Source organism: Cheilinus undulatus, linkage group 14 (assembly GCF_018320785.1).
Source record: "Cheilinus undulatus linkage group 14, ASM1832078v1, whole genome shotgun sequence".
Lineage (NCBI taxonomy): Eukaryota > Metazoa > Chordata > Actinopteri > Labriformes > Labridae > Cheilinus > Cheilinus undulatus.
In genome coordinates, this window is record NC_054878.1 from 11,488,116 (window position 1) to 11,505,583 (window position 17,468).

Genomic DNA, 17,468 nt, shown 5'->3' on the forward strand with positions numbered 1-17,468 from the left:
CAGCACATAAGCAGAGACAACAGGATGACAAATGCAGCTTTCAGTGTAGCACATGAAAATGTTTCCTACAGCTTTTTCTGCCCAGATTAAGCATCTTGATTGTGATTACTGGGGTGATTAGAGTCTGTTCAACTAGATACCGAAGTAAGCAGATGGTAGTCCATTAATGTTTCTTCCTTGATTTCTTCCAGCGACTGTTAAGTCGTTGGCAGCAAAAATCAAGGTTCTGATGAGAGCAAGGCTCTATTGTCTTTGGGGCAGATAAGTTCTTCAATGTCCTTCAGATTCAAATTGAGTGACTGTGAGAGTTGTCGTCCTCCAGTTGCAGTGGTGTGAACAAATAGGCGTCCTGAATGTTGCATAGCAGTTTCAGCTCATCTCACTGCAAATCTTTGGTCTGACCTGGGTTTTCTATGCAAGATGTTGCATAAGTTGAGATCATCCCAATGTAGGCAGAGGGTAAGCTTAATTAGACTGGAGGCTTTAAGGAATATATGCATAATAAGCAACCATTTAGAAAACAATGTTCCATTAGCATTCGCATCTATCATCTATCATCCACCATTTGGACATACAATGCAATAAATACAGCATTATTTCCACCCCTCTTCCTTCCAGAATCTTCATGTTGGCTATAATGATTCACATGGTATCACCATGTAGTCAGACATGTCTACTTAAAACAAAGCGTGCACATAGCTGGTGCAAGGTGCCACTGCTATATTTGTTAAGTTTTTGTCTTGAGATAACATTTGTTGAAATTTCTTGCTATGAAAATAAAAATTTGACTGATACAGTTGCAGAGCATACTGCTGTTTTCTTCCATTTTTAGACTTTTAACTGCAGGTATTGGGAAGAAAGGAGTTATTTTTAGATGTATATTGAAATCTGGTGCTTTCATAGTGTCACTTTTTCCCGAGTACAACATCAGCAGCACTGCAGCATTTCCTGGAGCTTCCCAGAAGTGGGTGTGCTTGCACCGAGTCGATCTGTCGATGGACCTGAAAGGATCCTTTGGTAAATGTAATCTGGAATCAATTGGGCTTACTTGTGGCTGGATTTGTGGCACAGTATTTATAAAGCTGCTCTCTCTGTGTGCTTTTGCTGCAAATGGGGGTTTAGTTACAGCCGATGAATATCCTGTGAGTCAACAGCAGCCACAGGGAGGGTCTTGGGGCAAAGCAGAAGGCTATATATCTGCAAACATTTTTATGGGATCACCTTATTGTTTGCAGTAATTTTGAACCTTGTGTCCAAGTTTCTCTTCACTGACAGGGTTGTGTTTTTATGGCTTTGTGTAATAAGGCTTTTGAAGCTGCATAAGTCGGGGTTCAAGAGATTTAGAGATCTATTTGAAATGCTGCTGAATCAGTTTGAAGATAGTCAGACTGTGTGTTCCTAAATGCGTCCAAAGGGAGCATGCTAAAGGGAGGGTAGCGATAGCTCGATTAAGCTATTTGACTGGATCTCTGCTCTCGTTCCAGTGTACACTGCAGGAGAATTAGCAGTCTGCTTCGCCCTGATTAGCTGTAACATCAAATGCAGGTATAAGGCCGTCTTACTGATAAATCTCATGACAGTACTAACATTTTGGGAACCATGCTTGTTTCCCTTCCAGCTAAAAGTTAAAGTTAAGACTGGTGTCTTAATATTGTGACCTCTGCTGCTTGATTATTTTACTTTAGCCTTCTTTTTAACTTCTTTATGCATTCCAATGTACTAGTATGTAAATGTGTTTCTTAAAGGCTGGAATAAATTCTAAGTATTAATTCATTAAATCTCCACTCTACCTGATCCTTCTTAACATATTTATTCTAAATGTAAATATATTTCAGATTCTATGACCTTTACACTCTTTAAGCCTGACTGATATTAATGAGGGTTAGTCAAGGTTATGAGCAGATCCTCCTTATATAAGAGGTTTCCAAGCTTTATGAGAGCTATCATGCCCAAACACCATCATGAACTGTGTTTAAAAAGCCAGTCAGCCTCAGTACCATTCTACTACTGTTTGAAAGGTCAACTGAGAAAAATGGTTCACCCTAACCTGACACATCCATCTGATAAACCTCTCATAGACAGCATTTGGGAAAGGGCAGAGCATTTGAAAAAAACTTGGAGGGTGATTGGATGAACATTCTGGCTGTCACATCTTTACGGGCCAATCAGAGCAACCAAACACATGGCCTAGCCGCTACCGAGGTGTGCCCCTAGGGAGGACTAAACTCCATAGAGAACTTCATGTGAACCATGGCGACTGTAGACATGTAGACAAACAACTCATTACTGTTTTTTTTCTTCTTTTAACAAAGAAATGTCGTCAAGGTCTTATAAAACTGGCTCGGAAACGTCCATATCCATCTGCTTTGCAAGGTTAGGTCCACCCCTGTTAATCATCCAATTCAGGTGTTTCAATCAGATCTGTTGCCACAGGTGTATAAAGCCAAGCACTTAGCCATGCAGTCTCCATTTGCAAACATTTGTGTTACAAAATGGGTCGTTCTGAAGAGCTCATTGACTTTAAACGTGATGGATGCCACCTTTGAAATAACACACTTTGTGAAATTTCACCCCTGCTGGATGTTCCAGTCAGCTGTCAGTGAAATTATTAGAAAGTTGTTCTGTGGAGTGACAAATCTTGCTTTTTTGTTTGGCAGTCAGATGGTTGAGTCTGGGTTTGGCGGATACTGAGAGAGCCTGCCTGATTACCTGCCTGACTGCGTTGTGCCAACTGTGAAGTTTAATGAAGTAGGGATAATGATACGGGGCCGGTTTTTGGGGTTTAGCATTATGCCTCCCATCTGGCATGGGAGCACCTCGGAATACTTCAGGAGGAACTGGAAAACATTGCTGGGGAGAGGGGCGTCTGGGTTGAAGTAGTTTAACACAAAGCACCAGTTTCACCAGAATTAGAGAGCAATTAGTGTCTATTCCTAGAGGCATTTCAACTATTTGAAGATAAAAGGCAATAAGTGCATTCACATGAACTTAAGTATCCTGTTTTTGATCTGTTTTATGCAGTTTTGTGATTGGGCATGTATTTATATCCTGGGTGCACAAAGCTTTTTTTTCTTGATTTTTAGAAACCTGATTTTGCTACCTGGAGAATTGAAATAAAACATGATGCTGTGGCACGTTCATGACTCACTCCGTTTTCTGACAGCTGCAGACTACCTGCACAGGAGTGGCTTCAGCTGAGTGATGCATCAACTAAACAAACATGGCAGCAGCAATGAGCAGGTCTTACTGCTGGAGTGAGGAAGAGGCTGAGTTTTTGCATTTGGTAATGACAGATTTAAGAGAAATTGAGAAAGAATTAAAATCCTGATCCATTCAAGTCTGTGGTGAATAGACTGTAGAGTGCTACTTCACTAACATGTATCTTCTCCCATTGCTCTTGCCCTTGTCCTACATGGTTGCAGTGATGCTGACACCAGTCAGAGGTGATGACATGTTTAATATCTTCTGTCGGTCTCATCTCCCATAGCTGGAAATGAGGTGGATACATCATATCTGTAAGCTGCTGCTGGCATTTAATATTAAGCCTTCAATAAGCCACTGTGGTCTCATTTTTCTTAGATGTCAAACTCACTGTGGTTGTGTTGAAAAAAAAAATCACAGGCGCTAGTGTAAATAAGATGCAGTAATCTGAAGGGGTGTTATGGTGAGGTCACAGTTTGGCTCATATTGTCATTTATACCAGGTAAGTGTCTGCAGGGATCCAGCTCTATAGTTTTTGCCGTTTTTCTTACGTACGCCATTTTATGGGTGTCAGTGTTTGTGCAGGGCTGTGAGGCCGTCATGAGTCCTCAGGTCAAGATGTAAAGGAAACCTCTTATGGACCAGGTGGCATTGCCATCTCGCTCCTTCCTCTATCTGTTTGGAACAGACATTATTATAAACACGTGTGTATATGAGATGCTAAAGAGTCATAATAAAACATTTTTGCAACTGGTAAATTAAACAATGACTCCTAATTTCAATATCGGTCGTTTGTACTCATGTGATCCCAAATGTTCAATGTGGGGCAGCCACTAGGAATGAATGGGAGCAGAGGAAAGTTAGTGCTTAACAGTTCCGCATGAGATCTCTAAGCCGCAATTATCACCAGAAAATTTCTGCATAAATTGAATACGATGTCTACTCTCAACAAAAAAGGGATTATTTTCTACCATTTAACCAATTTACCTGGCGTGGAAGTGATAAATATCACAAATTAGTCAGTCCTGCAGACCTAACGTCATCTAGCAGATGAAAACTTCTCTGTCAGGTTGCGCTGGGACTGGGTGTGAACAGACCTTTTCAAGTCCAGCCTTGCACAATAAATCTTCTACTAAGCTGTAGTTCTCTTGCAGACTGATTAAGATTGTCCTCCAGGATTTTCCAGTGTTTTGCCACTTTCATTTTACCATCTACCTTTACATGCCTTCAAGGTATAGCTGATGAAAAGCATCCCCACTGCATGATGCTGCTACTACCGTGCTTCAAAGTGGGGAAGGTTGTGCTCGTAGTGATGTGCAGGGTTTGGTGTCTGCCAACTATAGCATCTTGTCTGATGACCAAAAAAAGCACCATTTTGGCCTCATCAGACCAAAGAACTTTCTTTCAATTGACCATGGAGTCCCCCACATGCCTTTTGATGAACTCTAGTCAAGATTTAATATGTTTTTTTCTCCTCATCGGTGCTTTGGTACCCTCTTTCAGTAGACTCCTTCTTGCATGGTGTAAATCTAGAGAGATTAACACATGAGCCACATACCTCCATACTTCCATTTCCTGATAATTGATAATTGCGAATTTCATCTGATTCAGCCACGAATTTTGGGTTGCACGACACACTTGGAAGTTGCAGACTTTCACCCCGAATTTCCATACAGCCTGTGCGCCGCGCACCGAAGCACCGCGGGTTTGCTTCGACCGAAAGGTAAGCGACCTCACCCACTGGAAGTGAGTCTAGAGCGCTGCGCCGTGGTGCACAAGCCCTGATCAGCAGGAAGAGATCATGGGAGAACTGCGAGTTCAAGCAGGAATAGCATGTCAACAGCGGACTATTTACCTTTTGGGGTTAATTTATCATCCTTTCCAGTATAAGTCCATGATATTATTGCTTCCTCCATTGAGTGAGTACATTAGGAAGTTAAAAGGTTAATGTTTGCTTAAAGAATCTGTGGTTTTATGCAAAATTCTTTGGCTAAATATCCCCAAAAGTTTACTTTTCCACATCAATGGCGCCACTGTAGCTCTGTGACCCACTGACCTCTCAGTGACCCTTTGCTTTCGCGGCAGGATGAGACGTAATGTTGATATAGTGATGAATTATGATTGGGAGTCTGTGCATTGTGTTATATTTTGAAGGATGTTCTACGCTTGTGAATTCCATGGTTGGTGCTTTCTGAATGACAGTGAATTTACGAGGTTTGGCAGTGTGTCCTGCAGCGTATCTGAAACAAAGCGGAGCAAAGTGCCGCTTCAGGCATGCGGTGCCACCGGTCTGGAGCGCCAGCTATGGAAATGCTCTGATAGACTAGAGAGGGAGCGAAGTGCTCCGCATTACGATTCACCAGCATTCTGTAGCGCATACGCTGTATATGGAAGCTGGGGGTCAGTCAGATCTGCGTCGTTTGTCGTGATGTCTTTCTGACGTGTTTGATATTTTGGTTGCACGACTCCAGACGCTCCCACAGTCAGAGCAGAAACTCTTTTTTCCTGTATAAACTGTCAGACAATGTTCTAAATTACCATGACAACAGTAGGAAAGACGTGATGCCCCCACCCCCACTATAATAAAGGAAATAAACAAGCAGGAAATATTCCTACCTGCAGCTGACACAGAGGTGATACTGTTTGTGTGTATGGGATAGAGAGAGAGCTTCCTTGGAGTGAGCCCTTTTCACACAACTATGCAATTGCTGCAAATGTTGTAGATTGATTAATCATTGCTTGTGTATGAAATAATCGTTGCTTGTGTGTGAAATAAATCTGTTGACAGCCCTTTAAAAAAAAAGAGAGAGAGAGAGAGGTCACCCAGGTCTTGCAGGACCATTGGAGCTCATAGTGTGAGCACATAAATCACGCGCGGTGGTCGTTCGTCATAAGTGATTCAGTCGCGCAGTATGAGTTGACATTCTGCCATGACTGTCGTATGGTTGGCTTAAAATAGCACAGTGTATGCCGATCTGAAGTCCACTTGATCCAAGCACCTTGGAGTTTTTGGGGGGATTTTTTTGTATCAATCCCCTGACTTATACTTTACAATAAACCTTTTTTCTGAGTTGCTTGGAGTGTTCTTTTTTCTTCATGGTGTAATGGTAGCCAGGAATATTATTTAACCAGTGGCTGGAGTGTCTTTAAACTACAGTTACTAAAGTCACTGCACTCAGAGGATGTCCATTTCACTAACTGTGAGACTACTAGCACCAACTGGTTGGACCTCTGTTGAATTAGGTCAGTCACTTCAAAGGAAGTGAATATTTATGCAATCAGCTGTATAAGAAATAGGCCTAGAACTGGGATAAGACTCCTAACCTGGATACTTAAGTCCATGTAAGCACATTGAGTTATTGCAAACAGGTCATAAGATTGGGATTACACAGAAACAGAGCTGGTTTAATGTCTTTTATCACTAACACAGGAAGCCCCATAGGTGATTCCTCGCCCAGCAGAGATTATATCAAAGTCAGGCAATAACAGAGATTGGTTGGATCTTTTAAGTCCCTTTGCTGGAATTATGTCTGTATGAAAAATATGTAGATTTAATTTTCAATCTGGTATTTTCTGTCCACCTGTCTCCTTTCAAACATGCTGTAACTAGACCAGTATGTAACTAGACCGTATATATGAGCTACAGGGAGCAGACCAAAGTGTCAGTGCCTTCAAAGCGGCATCCTCTGCTTCCCTGGGTCCCATACTTCACTTCAAATGCTGTCTATACATTGAAGAGAGGGATTCCTACCATATGTCTGTCATGCTTGTTTACACTGGCCACCAGAGACACAATGTGAGAACGGCGTTACATTAAAACATCACTGGTGATTACTGCAAGCCCACATTAACTGCCTCTGTTTCCATGGTTAACCACATCCTATCAGATCCATCCTGTTCAAATTAGAAGCGCTCCCTTTGAAGGTTTTATTAGAGGCTTTAGAGACACGCAGGCCAAATCAGCAACAAACCACGCTGTGATCACTCAAGTATCCAGTTGGGAAATAAGCATCCAGCGCCGGGCTGTGGTTCAGCTCGGCCCTGTTTCCCCTCTGTTGTTTCTGCTGAGAGAGGGTGAGAAAGAGTGAGATGTGCCGGCTGACAGATGGATTGGAAGTGAGACGTAGTGATTGTTAATTAGCTGGTGCAAAATGTCTCCTTGATGCTGTGTTGTGGTGGTAAATATTCAATAACATACAGCAGTGGCGGTGACAAAGAAGAAACCAGTGTCATCGCCTTCAGATGAGCGATGGCTGTGGGAGGGGAGCGGGAAAAAGACAGGAGGGAGAGAGGGAGGAGGTGGAGATGGAAGGTGGTGTGGCACATGGCCTGTTACCATGGCAATGAGTCCCATGTCAACCTGCAGATCATGAATTAACCCTCTATTGCATGATTTTTATTTTTATTTTTTATTTTTTTTGAGAAAAAAAATTTCACTCTACTTTTTGGTAGCTTGGGGGTCCTTATTGAGAGATCAACCTCATACTCAATACTCATTATAATATTACTAATCACTACTGACAATGTCCTGAAAATTGTTACTTAGTGCTTCTTAGTCTTGGTCTTTATTTGCTGCTTCTTGCTTGATTTATTTGATCAACTGGATTTACAACAAACTGATCATTTGCATGCATAGTGGGATGTCTCCAGGGCCAGAGATGAGATCCACTGCTTCAGCAAAACTACACTAATAGTAATGGCCTAACTGCATAATGTTGCCCTGAGGCAACAAACCAAAAAACAAGTTTTGGTAACTAAAAAATATCACAATATGTCCTTAAACAATAAAAGAGACTTCCTAACATATTAATGCATATGTACATATTTTTATTTATGAATTTGTTTCAGTTTAATCATGTGAATAACAATATCTAACTTGCCCTTCTCTGGTGATGTGTCCTATGCAGTTTTAGTTTCAAAAAGGGATGCGCCACCCCCCTATAAAATATCACAACAACTTCTACCCCTTTTATCATTGCTAACAATTAGTTCTTGTGATATATTTAAAATAGAACACCTAGAAACTATAGGGGGAGTGTAATGACAAACAAACTGGTTCGTTGCTGGAGGGTAACACTATGCAACAGAGGGTTAATTCAGCTTTTTCTGACACCAGAAGTCCTCTCTCTATTTAAGCTGCTCAACTTTGTCATCCTAGACCTCTGGCCCTCTCTGTGAGGTGGATTCACGCTGCCAAATAATGAGAACAACACTGCTTTGAGATCTGCTGTTTACTGTATGCTGACAGTGAGATAGCGCTTAGTCATAGGGCTCATTTATATTCATACTGCTGTAACTTATGCTCACAGACAAAGTAAAAGCCCGCGCTGCGGAAACAGACTCGCTCCTGTCTTGTTGAAAACGTGCTGACATGATTTTTCGTTGCATAACGTGCCTTGATGTGTCTGACAGGTCCACGGCTGTGATTTATGGCGCTGAAAAATTGATGCTGATGTTTTGGGGATGAAAGACGTCTGCAGGTGGTGGAGAACAGAGGAGAATGAAGAATGACGGACTGTGACACCACACTGAAGTCACACGGTTTCTCAGCTAAAGCTTTGTCACATATTATCGCCTCTTTTGTTGGTATAGGTATCACAACATGAACAAACCCAAGCTGTAGCTTTGTCATGACTTATATAACAGCGATCAGAGCAAACACCCACAACAATGCTGTGCAATTTATCATTTCTATAGCTGACATTCTCTTTTATTAAGCTTAATTCTTTTTTTTATAGCACCTTTATGTGAAAGTGTTGCTTAGTGAGGTGTATCTACAAGCCAGAATCCAGAAAAGTTGGAATGTGTGAACAAAAACAGAAAACAGTGATTTGCAAATCATTTTTAACCTACTGTATATTCAACTGAATACAGCACAAAGACAAGGTATCTTATGTTCAAATTCATGAACATGAAGGTTTTTTGGGAAATATACAAACTCTCTGAATTTGATGCCTTCAACTTATTCCATAAAAGTTGGGACAGGAGAAAGGAAAAAACTTGGAACATTCTGATAACAGCTGATAGTAACATGATTGAGCAAGTAAGGGGCACTCCTGAAAGGAACTGTACTTTACCATACCGAACTTTTAGGCCTGTTTGGGCCAAAACTGAGGCTGATGTAAGGCGTAGATGTGGCAACTAAGCAGCCTGAGGGCACTATCACTCATCACACTATTCAAACTGCTAAAATCAGAAAATTCCAAGCTAGAAATTGCCTTCAGTAATGTTTACATACCGGTGGATCTACAAAGTATGCTAAGTTCAATACATTTTGGTGTTTGGGTCAGTAATGCAGCAGTTTTAGAGATGAAGAAATTTAACATCCTTTTGGCACATGTGAGTACTTATAAAATAACATTAGCTAGATCATGATGCTTAATGATCATATCAGGATTTCTGTCAGCTGTCAGTCAATGTTCTGGCTCTGTAAGAGAAAAATCACCATCATGTTTTGATGAAGTTACACGATATTTGATGTCAGGATTAGGAGGAGTCTGTTTGCTGCTTCTGTCTGTTGTACTCTAGAGGGACAGCTGAGCTTCTTACAGCATTAATGTGCTTGTTTTTCCTCTTTGAATTTCCTTTCTCATGTGGGGTTTGCAGAAAAATTACTCAGGCTTTTCTTCTTATCGGTTTTTACATCCAGTTGAACAAAAATTCAAAAGAAAAAACAAGACTGCCTGCAACACGTGGGTGGCATCAACTTCTCTATCATAGCAGCACGAAGGCGTTCTTGCCCACCAGGGGCGGTTCCACAAGTCTGATGTCATATTAAACTGGAAATGTGGAGATCCTGATTAACAAACTGGAGGACAACATGTAAACTCCAAATGGAAATGTCTGAACTAGTTGGCTTTGTCTTTGTAGGAATAGTCTGAATCACTGCGCATGTATCAGTAATATACTCTATATTGCCAAAAGTTTTTGCTCACCTGCCTTGACACGCGTATGAACTTAGGTGACATTCCATTCTTAATCCATTGGGTTTAATATGATGTCAGTCCACTCATTGCAGCTATAAAAGCTTCAATTTTTCTGGGAAGGCTTTCAACAAAGTTTAGGAGTGTGTTTATGGGAATTTTTGACCATTCTTCCAGAAGTGCATTTGTGAGGTCACACACTGATGGTGGACGAGAAGGCCTGGCTCCCAGTCTCCGCTCTAATTCATCCCAAAGGTGTTCTATTGGGTTGAGGTCAGGACTCTGTGCAGGCCAGTCATGTTCATCCACACCAAACTCTCTCATCCATGTTTTTATGCACCTTGTTTTGTGCACTGGTGCACAGTCATGTTGGAACAGGAAAGGGTCATCCCCGAACTTTTCCCACAAAGTTGATAGCATGGAATTTTCCAAAATCTCTTGGTATGCTGAAGCATTCAGAGTTCCTTTCACTGGAACTAAGGGGCCAAGCCCAGCTCCTGAAAAACAACCCCACACCATTATCCCCCCTCCACCAAAATTTACACTTGGCACAATGCAGTCAGACAAGTACCGTTCCCCTGGCAACCGCCAAACTCAGACTCGTCCATCAGATTGCCAGATGGAGAAGCATGATTTGTCACTCCAGAGAAAATGTCTCCACTGCTCTAGAGTCCAGTGGTGGCGTGCTTTACACCACTGCATCTGACACTTTGCATTGCACTTGGTGATGTATGGCTTGGATGCAGCTGCTCGGCCATGGAAACCCATTCCACGAATCCATCCACGAAGCTCTATGCACTGTTCTTGGGCTAATCTAAAGGTCACATAAGGTTTGGAGGTCTGTAGCCATTGACTCTGCAGAAAGCTGGCGACCTCTGCGCACTACGCGCCTCAGCATCCACTGACCCTGCTCTGTCATTTTAGGTGGCCTACCACTTGGTGGCTGAGTTGCTGTCGTTCCCAATCACTTCCACTGTGTTATAATACCACTGACAGTTGACTGTGGAATATTTAGGAGCGAGGAAATTTCACAGCGCGACTTGTTGCACAGGTGGCATCCTATCACAGTACCACGCTGGAATTCTCTGAGCTCCTGAGAGCGACCCATTCTTTCACAAATGTTTGTAGAAACAGTCTGCATGCCTAGATGCTTGATTTTATACACCTGTGGCCATGGAAGTGATTTGAACACCTGATTTCAATTATTTGGATGGGTGAGTAAATACTTTTGGCAACAAAGTATATGAGATTCTAGTTAAATTTGTCTGATGTAGTTCACTAAACAGAGCCAGATTTCCATCCTGTGTGCAGATGACTTCATGATTCCCTTAAAGCTGGTGAGCAAATATCAAAGAAACAGGAAAAGCTAGCAATATTCTGAAAGTATTGAAATGAAGACAAACAAACTAATCCCCCGATAAACAAAACACAATGCACTGACTTTGCAGAATAAATCTATGAGAAAGTTTATAAAAAAGGAGAGCATTGCGGTGCAGTCAGCACTAGTTTAGATCACTTTTTCCCACCATTTGAGTGCCATATTCCCTGTGTCTGCTCGTTGAGTGCAAGCCTGATCACGGGTGAGTGGGTAGGAAAGCAGTTGGACTGTTGAGTTATGTGTCTTTGGACAGATTTATAGCATGCCTGTGACAGCCAGCTCCAATTTTATTCTGTTTACTGATTGCTATTGGTTTTAGAGATTTCAACAAATAAAAGAGCAAATGCTTCTAAAATAAGCCCAACATCTATGCAGTAATCATAATAAAATAATTGAGAGCAGCCTGGCTCAGGCAGATAATATATACAGCATTTCTATTCTCTGCATACATACAGGATACACAGAGCATACTATTAATCCCCCAGGCCACTCCTAAAACCTATGTATGTGCACCAGAAACACCTCTGGGTGTTCCACTTCTCTGCTTTTTATCGCTGTGTGAACCACTGCTACAGTAAGCTCCGAGCAGGAGAGAGAAATATCGACTATCTCTGCCCGGCACATGTAGGCGCGGCAGCCTCAGCTGACTGAGGTCAAGGAAAGAGCAACTGATTTGTGCATGCGCCCTAATTCTCCCAGCCTCCTCACAGCTGGAAATGTCAAGCTAGCGATGCACTGGGAGGGGGTTTGGAGTTGTTGGTGAGCTCAGATGATTGAATTGTCTGAGTCAGAAGTGTTCGATTATCTATAGTCAAGCTTCACATGAATACTGATGGATATAGCATTAAAAGACAGTGAGATTACTGGGCAGTGAAGTAAAATAGATCCATGAGGGAACTCATGAGTCCAGTTCAGTGATAATGTTAATAAAGGTACATTTTATCAGAAAGAAGGTAACATTAAAATCCCAAACAAGCTGCTACCTCCAGTATTAAAAAAGGCAATCAAGGAGGTTCAATGAGTGTCTACTTCAGGCAGGCTGCAAAAGCCCAGAAAGCCCTGAAAGACACAAATATGGGTGCATGTAGACATCTGTCCAATGCCCAAGCACATCTGTCTGCAAAACCAGTTTTCTTTTAATCAGCGTTACTGCTATGTGCTCTGCTCAAGCACAATACACTTTTCTAGCCCTGGTATTCTTGAAAGAGATGGGCTTCAGCGGGCTATGCGTACTCATGCACCACCAAAAGCATCGAGTCAGAGCATCAATATGATGTAACTGATGCAACCGTTTCTCTCAATAATCAATTTTAACAATGAGGACGGAGGGTTCACATTGATCCAGGTCCAGGGAGTCTTTGACCTAAGACTCTTCTCCGCTGTTGTCCCCAGTGGTAGAATGAGTCTCTCCACTACAGTTGGCTCCCACTGTCCCACTCTACTTCTGGGGGTTTTGTGCCCAGCTCTTTGTCAGTGACCCAACACTTGGTACTTTGTTCATAATTCAGTGATGAAGACAATTTGATTAATGTTGATGATGTGAGGTCTGAGGTTAATGATTGGTTGTTTCATTGCTGATAATCGTGAAAACAAAGACCTTCTCTACACCATGCGCATTGCCACTAGTGCATGGCAGCACTTTCGTCTGATTGGATTTGAAGCACATTGTGTCTTTCACGGATGTTATTGTTCCTGTCTAGATCTTTGCTTGTGTTGTACTTACTGTCAGATGCACATCACTGTAGACCAAAATATCTGCTAAATCTCATTGTAATAAATTTAACACAAGTGCAAGTTAATTTTCTATTTTACCAACATGAATGCATAATGGCAGCCACATTAGGCAGAAAACAGGAAATAATTCTACAATGCAAATTGAAATGAAAGGCTAGTGCTCTTTATTACTGGGAAAGAGAGGATCTCCTTCATCTACAAAAACACAGAGGAATCTAAGGAACTCTTCCTGGATGAAGCTATAAATGCAAACATTGATTAAAAGTGATGGATGATATGTGGAAAAGGAAATCTCTATAAAGCTTCTCAGCAGATGAAGGCATGAAGGTCTCTGAAAACTCCTGGTAGATGTCTGACAGCATTGACTCTGGACTTGATAAAGCAGCATATGATATGGGATCCTGAACCATCTCTGACTGTGGAAACTGAAAACACTGGCCTTTAAGTATCTTGTTATTCTGAGCCTTGATTTCCAAATGAAAAACAAGATTGACTCTTATCCGAAAACAGGTTTTTGAACCACTGAGCAGTGGTCAAGTTCTTTTTCTCTTTAGCAGGTGACACGCTATAACATTATCTGTGGTTCAGGAGTGGCTTGACACTAGGAACATGACACTTGCAGACCATTTCCCATCAGTGAGTGGTGGCTCTTGATCCACTGACTCCAGTCTTAGTCTGTTGTTCTTGGATCTACTTTGTTTGACAATCCTCTGAAGGCTGAGCTCACCCCTGCTTGTTGTGCACCTTTTCTTACCAATCTTCTCCCTTTCAGTCCATGAATATGTTTTGATACAGCCCCTGAGAACAGCCTCCTCTTTTAGCAGTGACCCTCTGTGGCTTACCCTCCTTGTGGAGGGTGGCAATGATTGTCTTTTGGACATTTGTCAAGTCAGCAGTCTTTCCCATGATTGTGGTTGTGTGTGAACTGAACCAGTGAGTAAAAGAATGAAAGTTCAGGAAACCTTTGCTAGTTGGACTTTTCCACAATATTCTAATATTTTGAGATTGTTGATTTTAGATTTTTATGAGCTATAAGCCGTAATCATCGAGATTAAAACTAAAAACATCTCAAAATGGAAGTTGAACTTTCAGAGATGCACTTGTAAACCTCCTTTAATATATTCCATAGCAGAAAGTGTTTTTAAGGTGTTTTATTTGTGCCTGAAGATAAAAACTAAAGTGTTGTGTACTGTTTGATGTATTTAGACTGTGCTTTCTGTGGCCAAGCTCTGCGTGACCTTGAGTTTTTCTTATCCATATGTACGGTTTGTCTGCACAGTGTGTTGGAGAGGTCTTGAAATGCGTGGTTGTACAATACCTTGGGATTGAATACTGTAGGTGGAAATGTAAGGCTTGAACCTTCAAGGCAACAAATGGTAACCTTGATTCTCAGAGCAGCTGAAGCTGCATTCATGTGTGCTCCAGCCAAGTGTTTTGAAAATTTCCAGCTAAGCTGGTAATGTGTTTTATCACTGAAAAGCCTGGGTGTGTCTCTCTCAGGAGTGTTTTTCATAATTACTTATGTAAAAAGTGAATTTTCTATCCACAATTCACAACAATAAAATCATGTTTTCTGGTCCAATCTTCTTTTATCATCTGTTTTCATTAATTTTAATGTCCAGCCTCAGAGGCAGACAGAGACGGAGCAAATTGAGAAAGAGAAACAAGGGAGAGTCTTCGTCTGGAAATCACAAACACTTAATAGATACTCGCCATTTGTTTTGCTGCATTGCAGCAGTAGGTCTCTCATGGTCCTCTCTCTGGAAAAGGAGAGAGAGTTAAAAAAGCAAAAGAAAATATGGCCGTCTAAATCTCAGCTCAACTAGTCTCATTAAAACTCATCAGGCTAGATTGATTAGTAGAGCTCATTCACAATAAATACAAACATTAATATGATCTGAGAGGGGTTTCTCTATTTCCTGCTCTCCTTAGGGTGCTAAAGAGGTTTTTCTTCTCATCTCTCAACCCAATCATGCATTTTTTAAAATCCCCTTCATTTCAAATCCATAATGCTTTCATTTATGAATTTCCCATTCCTCCACATTATTCTATCAGAAGCACTTAAAGCCTGATTTTCATTTCTCTGACCAGATCAAAGCAATTTATTAGCCTCTGCTCCAACACAGACATCAATTCCAAAAACATCAATATTACTCTGTGGAAGGGAAGGTGTTGCCTGCTGCTTGATGACTTAGACAGATTTAACAGCCCTCTATTTTTCTGTGATATATCAGCTAAACCCTGTAGGGATGTGTGGGACAGCTTATGGAGGAGGCATGACTCCAAGGTCACAGTATCGACGAACCCTCCTGTAGAGGTCAGTTTTTTACACCTTCAGTCTTTATGACAGGACAACCTGCAGGGAACCATAGCGACAGTAGAGGGTGAGGAAAAGCTGCAAAGGGAGGGGAATACTCTCACCAACACAACAAAACTGACCTTTTATTAGTGAATACAAACTGGTGTGTAGAATCGATGTGCCCACACAGGCAGAGACCTTCATGCTCTCTGACTTACACTTTTTTGCCAAAAATATTTACTCACCCATTCAAATAATTGAAATCAGGTGTTCCAATCACTTCCATGGCCACAGGTGTATAAAATCAAGCACCTAGGCATGCAGACTGTTTCTGCAAACATTTGTGAAAGAATCGCTCTCAGGAGCTCAGTGAATTCCAGCATGGTACTGTGATAGGATGCCACCTGTGCAGCAAGTCCAGTCATGAAATTTCCTCGCTCCCAAATATTCCACAGTCAACTGTCAGTGGTATTATAACGATGTGGGAGCGATTGGGAATGACAGCAACTCAGCCACCAAGTGGTAGGCCACCTAAAATGATGGATCGGGGTCAGCGGATGCTGAGGCGCGTAGTGCGCAGAGGTCACCAGCTTTCTGCAGAGTCAATGGCTACAGACCTCCAAACTTCACGTGGCCTTCAGATTCGCTCAAGAACAGTGCATAGAGAGCTTCATGGAATGGGTTTCCATGGCTGAGCAGCTGCATCCAAGCCATATATCACAAAGTGCAATGCAAAGTGTGGAATGCAGTGGTGTAAAGCACGCCACCACTGGACTCTAGAGCAGTGGAGGCCCATTATCTGGAGTGATGAATTGTGCTTTTCCATCTGGCAATCGAGAACGGTACTTGTCTTACTGCATTGTGCCAAGTGTAAATTTTGGTGGGGGGGGGGGATTATGGTGTGGGGTTGTTTTTCAGGAGCTGGGCTTGGCCCCTTAGTTCCAGTGAAAGGAACTCTGAATGCTTCAGCATACCAAGAGATTTTGGACAATTCCATGCTCCAAACTTTGTGGGAACAGTTTGAGGATGGCCCCTTCCTGTTCCAACATGACTGTGCACCAGTGCACAAAGCAAGGTCCATAAAGACATGAATGAGAGAGGTTGGTGTGGATGAACTTGACTGGCCTGCCCAGAGTCCTGACCTCAACCCGATAGAACACCTTTGGGATGAATTAGAGCGGAGACTGGGAGCCAGGCCTTCTCGTCCAACATCAGTGTGTGATCTCACAAATGCAATTCTGGAAGAATGGTCAAAAATTCCCACAAACACACTCCTAAACTTTGTTGAAAGCCTTCCCAGAAGAGTTGAAGCTGTTATAGCTGCAAAGGGGGGACCAACATGATATTAAACACTATGGATTAAGAACGGGAAGCCACTTAAGTTCATATATGAGTCAAGGCAGGTGAGCAAAAACTTTTGGCATTATAGTGTATATATCAAAAGTGGCTTCTATACAACCCTGAATTCCTAAAACATTGGGACATTGCGTAAATTGTGGATAAAAACAGAATGCAATGATTTGTTAATCATTTTCAAACAAGATTCAGTTCACAAAGACAATACATCTGTTGTTTTAATGTTCTTTTTATGGAATGTGGTGTTAAGGTCCTATCACAATAAATCCAGTATTTTTAAATGTGTTTCTTTTCTTTAGATCCATAATCCCGAAAATAATGTCACCAACTAAAATCTTGCGCATTGAATCCGTTGCGTTTTATTGATATTCACTGTGAAAATCCATATAGAATATGGCCATTTTTTAAAATTCTGCAATTAAAATAAGCAGAACTGAACACAGAAATGAAATAAGGCTGAAATGGCTGAAAAAGGATGCTTCCAAAATGTACACTTTTGCATGTATTTGTGTAATTAAGTTGTTCTGAAATCTTGCAGTGCTGGAGATTTGAAAAACTATGCCTTCTTGCTACATCT